Source organism: Zeugodacus cucurbitae, chromosome 5 (genome assembly GCF_028554725.1).
Source record: "Zeugodacus cucurbitae isolate PBARC_wt_2022May chromosome 5, idZeuCucr1.2, whole genome shotgun sequence".
Classification (NCBI taxonomy): domain Eukaryota; kingdom Metazoa; phylum Arthropoda; class Insecta; order Diptera; family Tephritidae; genus Zeugodacus; species Zeugodacus cucurbitae.
This window is the reverse complement of record NC_071670.1, coordinates 74,079,502-74,085,721: the sequence shown is the minus strand read 5'-3', so window position 1 is coordinate 74,085,721 and position 6,220 is coordinate 74,079,502. Positions and strand designations below refer to the sequence as shown.

The window sequence follows — 6,220 nt, the reverse complement described above, 5'->3', positions numbered from 1 at the left end:
CTCCTCTCATTGGTTATCGTCTCGTCCATTGCACACCGACGCCGCTTGCCATTGACTGTGATATTCAGACGTATTAATTTTCTTGGCCACCCCTTACCTCCACTAAAAGTCGGCTTTGAAGTCACTCGCTTGGATTTTGTTTTGTTTTCTCTGAAATAAAAATGGCGTTGCTTTGTTTCCTCCTTCATTCCATATTTTTTTGGTTTTCAATTTTAATTTTATTAATGTTGGTTTTATTGAATTCTGACTTTTGATCATTTTTTATCGGCAGTACTCCCGTGGACCAACCCATTATTCGGCGTCATTACATATTGACAATTGCCTGCTGTGGAAAATTGAAATTAACTGAATTATGCTCAACAGACATGAGCCAGTGAATTGGATTTAGTGGCGCATGCCATGGCTTCCAGAGCCAAGGATGGTGCCGAGGGTGTATGCGAACGCAACCACTGTTTTTGGATAAGTGGCATGGCTGGCTGGGCGTATCGCTTGGCTTTGTTCACTCGATGACTCTTGATTGATTCAGCTGGAAAGCGAAAGTGTGCGCGCGATTCGCCCACTGTTATGAATTCCATATTTCGACGGGTGATTTATGATAAAATTCGAATATAAATGCGAAAGTCCCTAAATTAAGGCGAAAAAGGGGCGGTGCAGCAAAAAGGCGCTTCTCATGCACAAAGCAAAAAGTGCACTGCTGGGAGGCTTCCTCAATTTAACACAACATTATATAATTATACTCTATGGAGAAAAGGGAAAATTTTAAGTTGGTTAAAAATAACTTCAGGTGTAAAGGGTTATGCATGAGTTATAATCATTGACTAAGGCAAACCCAAATAATCTATATGAAGCGTTTAGTTACCCTCGGCAGATAGCCCAAAATGAAGCAAAATCCATCAGCCGTTCGTTTAAGTTATTTCGATTCATCAAATTCAAGACTAAGGAATTCTCAAGTAATTTTAGATAAGTAATAGAGAATCTAGTAAAATAATTAAATCACACAATTATAGTTTGGTGATTTCAATACCATAGGTAATACACAGATCGTAACCAGTGGCCCTGTCAAAAAAAGGTGAAATCTGCACTTCCACATTTTGTTTTCCTATCCCCATTATCTTATGAGCCTATGGACGATTTTGAAAACCCAATTTTTAACGGAAAAGGACTCTAATATTTACAGCAAAACTATTGGTTTTAACACTTTTGTTAAGCATTATAAACGGAAGGGATCTCCACTTTTTGCAGCAGTCGCTATGTCTTCAGTTATTGTTGAATAGTTCTTGCACTCGTTAAGGAGATGAGCAGTCATATGGAAACGCCTGCAACCAGCAACAACATTGTGATCATCGTTAGTTGGATGCTCAAGCATTCAGCGTGCAATCCGCTTTCGTTTAGTGTCCTTAATGCAATTTCGCTCAATTTAATCAAAGACCTTGAAAACTTTCCATATCAGACTAAGTGCCGGGGACAAGGTTTGCCGCCCACAAACTATGCACATATCTTGCCGCAAAGCCAACAGACGAACTCCACCTGCAATCCACTGGCAAGAAAGCACTTCGCTCAGTGCTTCTTTAATAACGCACACGGTGTTGTTGTTGTTCAAATGTTACAAACACTGGTATTGCGGTGTCGTGTGAACTAAGACGAGCAATGTGTGATTTTAAGCACCGAAATTTCGATGTCAAAAACACGTAGCATCATTAGAAACAGCCATTTCGAGCCCCAAACTCCGCCGCGGCCACGTCGACACTACTGCTCCGTGTCGCCGCTCCAAACGTGCAATGACACTTTCACTGAGCGCTCGCCTGATATCGAACCGAAAGTCAACCGACTGTTACGAGAGACGAGGTGGAAGGGAACCGCGTGGCAGCAAAGCATATCACGTTTAAACCTTAGTCGGGTCGAAGGGAATACAGTTGTGCGGGTGGCGGGCAATTGCCTGCGCAGCGAGACAAACTAAAATATAGTTAGACTTTTTGATGAGAATTCAAAGTCGGCCAATATCGGCTATGAAAGCTCCACAGATCCGGTGAAGAGCGCGTGCGAGTGCTGGAGTGCGCGTCACTGCTCATATGAATTGCCAACTAATGGGGGAAAGTGCCAACTTACCAAGCCCCCCACCAACCCTGCAGCCATCCATGTAGTCCGATAGTCAATATGCGCCAGCAAACTCATGTAAACACCCGAAACGCAGTTAAGAGTGAACAAGTTGTAGTTGCAGAAGCGCACTAACAACTCAAATTCGGTATGAATAGTACAACAAATTGGAATAATAAGTGAATTCATGTTGAATGGGAGCCATATATATGGCATCGGGCTTGCACTCACACATCCCTCCCCGCCGACACACCCGAAAGACCCGTCGTTCTATGCTGATGTTCGTGAGACATACAACATTGGTACAGGAGCAGAAGCTTCGCGCCGCTGTTGAATGCCCCTTTGATTTTCCTTTTGATATGCGGAGACTTTTTCCTTCGCGTCGCTCCATCTTCTTGTTATTTTTCGTCTACTTTCGCTTCGTGGAATATTTGTCAGTTTTCGCGTTGTAATGAATTCTGTCTGCGTATCAAACCAGCTGACGTGCTGGGATTTTTTCACATAATTTTTTATAAGTTAATTTTCAGCTAAGGACGCGTTTCGCACACACATGCACCTCCACCATCCGCAAGACCCAGCCACCAAGTTGGCGCTGAAGTGTCTTTGAGCTGCACGTCGCTGCGCGCATCAAGTTTGGACGGCAAAGGACCCCCTGATCGCCCTCCTTCGGCATGTTCGAACAAACATACATGCGTAAGTATGAATTTATGAATCGGTATTTATGAGCGTAGTCAGCGGCGCATTTGACTTGACTGAAGATGAGATTTCTTCTGAATAACGCAAGAGAAAAGTTTTCCAGCAAACTGAACTGCACGGAAGTTTCGGACGAGAGTTGGTACATAATTTTATTTGGTTTTCGCTTCACTTTTACTTGTAAATCATTTCACTCATTCATTCATATCCCCATTTGTTCTTTGCACTTTTTCCCCGCCCCCTACACAACGCGGATTCACAATATGTTATTAGGGACCACTCAGGCGGGCGGCGTTGATTCGCTGTCGCTAGAATAATTTGTAATCAGATTTGTTACACATTTAGCATAAATAAATGCAATTCTTTCGAAAATCCAACTCGAGAATAGTGAAATCAGAGCCGCATAAAGGCGACACAGTCGCTCACACAGATTGCCAATTGTTGTAGACATACCTATATGTTCAACATGCGGAGAAGAGGAAGAACCTTTAAATGGTAGCCTACATTTAAGCTCGTGGTAATCAATGAAACTCAGTACAATTATCGTCGAAAAGTGCTAGAGCCCTCAGTACGTGATAGAGAAGATAGTTCAATGGACCTTTTGAGTGAATTAGTCTCAATTCCATTTTCCACTCTAAAACGGTGACAAAAAAGCCATATCTGCTTATTAGAATGCCTTCTAGTTCTAGTTCTCCTCTCTCTGATTTCTCTAAATTTAGCACCTAAAGAATTTCTTTTGTTTGTTCAGAAATTCAAGAACAAACACAATATTTCAAGCAACCGATTTGTTCTTTTCGTCTTGTAGGTAAAATCGTCGCTTTAATCTCGCACGAAACTTCAAATTGGCACTCGTGATCAGGACTCTCTCCGAAGTCCGGACTAGGATTATGCTGCGATGGAGGCGTCTCGGATTAATTTTTCCGGATGGCAGTAACGCGGCTCGATGACTTGATATCCATGCGTTTACGAGACGAATATTTTGTTCCCATTTAATCATTGGCTTTGGGTATACCGACAATGCAATTGGCAGCTCAGTGCAGCAATCCGTCCATCAATATGCGATACGAGAGTATTTTGCAGTGTTGAGGAAACTGCGGCGTGTTTTCCCAAGAAGTAAACCAATAAACATGCTCACTTAATTCACAGACGCAACTTGGCCGAGTGTGAGATGATGACTATTCTATTTATTATCTCCATGTTTGGATACAAAACAGGGTGACATATCGGCTGCACAGACATACGAGTATACACACATGTGGCATTTACTGTGGCTACTCAAATGGAATTTGGTGGGCAGTGTACGTGATAGAGCCAACACCCAAGTACTTGCCTTGGAAGGAATCACTTAAAATGGATAAAGGAGCAAATAAAAGCAAAGTCAAATGGTCGGACAATTATCCTGCCGAATGTGAAAGAAAGCCACAAAGAAGTAGCCACGCCGAAGTGCTGATGAGCACTCGGCAACAACAAATGCGAGTGCCGGGCCAGGCCGGGCTGGCTTAAGTTGCGGCCGAGCGGACGGGCCGGACAGGGTGGCTGGCGGTGAAGCGATGTTGTGTTATGTGCCGGTGACATTTAAGCACTAAGTGCAGGCAGATCACAAGCGAAAAGTTTAAACTTGACAATTGCATGCGAAATTAGTTGACAGTGATATGTGTGGCGGGCCGGGTGTGCTGTTGTAATCTCGAGGGAGATTGGGAATGAACGAGTCAAAGGAAAAGTTTTGCTGCCGCTGACATAAGAAAAGGTCACATCAAAGAAAAGTACATCAACGAGAACTATGGAAAGTGCTGGCTGTTGTAAGTTGTTTATTGAGTTGGTCGCCGACTCGGGTCGACATGTGTGCAGCGTTTAATGGGTCTTTTGTGATAACAATAAAAGAGCACATTGCGTTTCGTACAATTAAAATTACAAAGCGCTTAGAAGTTCAATAAAAAGGATTAGTTGAAAGTAAATAGATATCCTTTCTGGAAGTATAATTAATGATCAATTATAATACAAAATACATTTGTGGAAGATGAACAATTATCATACGAGCAAACTCTACCGGAGTTAAAAATACTTCAAATGAGATAGATGAAATCTGTCCATGCTTTGGACCATCAGGATGCTTTTACCTTCAGAGGTGTGCCATTTTTATGTTTCATTTCATTTTTGTGCAGAATACAGAGCACCTGTGGGTTTGTGACATGCAATTCGCCCAGTATATATACAGTTACATGTTTCGGATCAAACATTCGAAAAGTTCAATCGATGTAACCAACTCTCCATTGCCCCTTCATCCACATGTTGCTGCAACAATTTGTTATGCCGCACACAATCCCATTATATTACAGCGCTTCATCCGTAACCCTATAAGAAAATCACTCAACTAATAGGCGAACCTTTAGACGGTATATTCTCAGCTCTTTATATACATATATAATATAGATTGCGCCATGGTTTTTACTGAAACGAGAACCGATTCAAAGTGAAATGAGAAACCGTTTAGCCAAGTTAGTCCATTGATGCTTGGAATTGAACTCTGCGAAAGGATTTCCTACAGGGCGGCACCTGTTTCGGTGAGCTGATACATATTTACATATGCGGCGATGTGTGTGTGCCGTACAAACACATACAAGTGCCACTTGAATGCAATTATTTTGTCATCGTACGTTTCCTAATTGAATATTCCATGCCACATGCGAACGTTACACATCCGGCTTGCAACGAATATGTCACATTTCGAAAGCTGACCACACTTGCGCCCTCCGCACGGCGCCGCAACCTTCATTCGATTCGATTGTCTACAGACGCATTGTTGGCATAACTCTCAGGTTACTCCAATGATACCCACACAACTAAAATGCCCGCTCACACTCTGACAGTCGCACTAACTATGACGAATGCGAACGATGCGCGTTTCGTGGCGCGACGACACTGAATGGCGCTGAAGAAGGAGATTTGCGGCAGGCACTTGGCCATTCAAGCGGTGGAACATGCTCGACTCGGCCTTTAGCCTGCCCGTGCCGAACAGGAGATTTGCGGCAGGCACTTGGCCATTCAAGCGGTGGAACATGCTCGACTCGGCCTTTAGCCTGCCCGTGCCGAACCCGGTCACAATGACAATGTACTGGCCGTGGATGGGCAGTCAGCGGGTTGAACGGTTGACCGGCGCCACATTTGTATGCACACCAACGCACGCATCGCACACCGCCACACACGATTATTCGCACATTCAAATTTGACAATGGCTCATCAAGCTCGTTACATTACATTTGACTCGACTTGCCTCGACTTCAGCCAACAGCATAGGGCTTTAAATGGCGCGTCTTCTACAGCTGGGGATTACAAAAACTAAATGCACTCACTTAAAAGTTTAAAGACACATGGCGTTCCTTTAAGTTATGGTCACCTACTTTCTCCATTAAATTAAGCTACGCATAACTACCAG

At 43.4% G+C, this 6,220-nt stretch overlaps 1 long non-coding RNA gene across 1 annotated transcript; it reads left to right on the top strand.

Annotated features, from left to right (window-relative positions):
• Positions 1-222: 222 nt before the first annotated feature.
• On the top strand, positions 223-5,795 carry LOC128922246 (uncharacterized). Its single transcript, XR_008471471.1, has 3 exons — positions 223-964; positions 1,030-2,787; positions 3,593-5,795. It is a non-coding gene; the product is annotated as an uncharacterized LOC128922246 (long non-coding RNA).
• Positions 5,796-6,220: the final 425 nt, after the last annotated feature.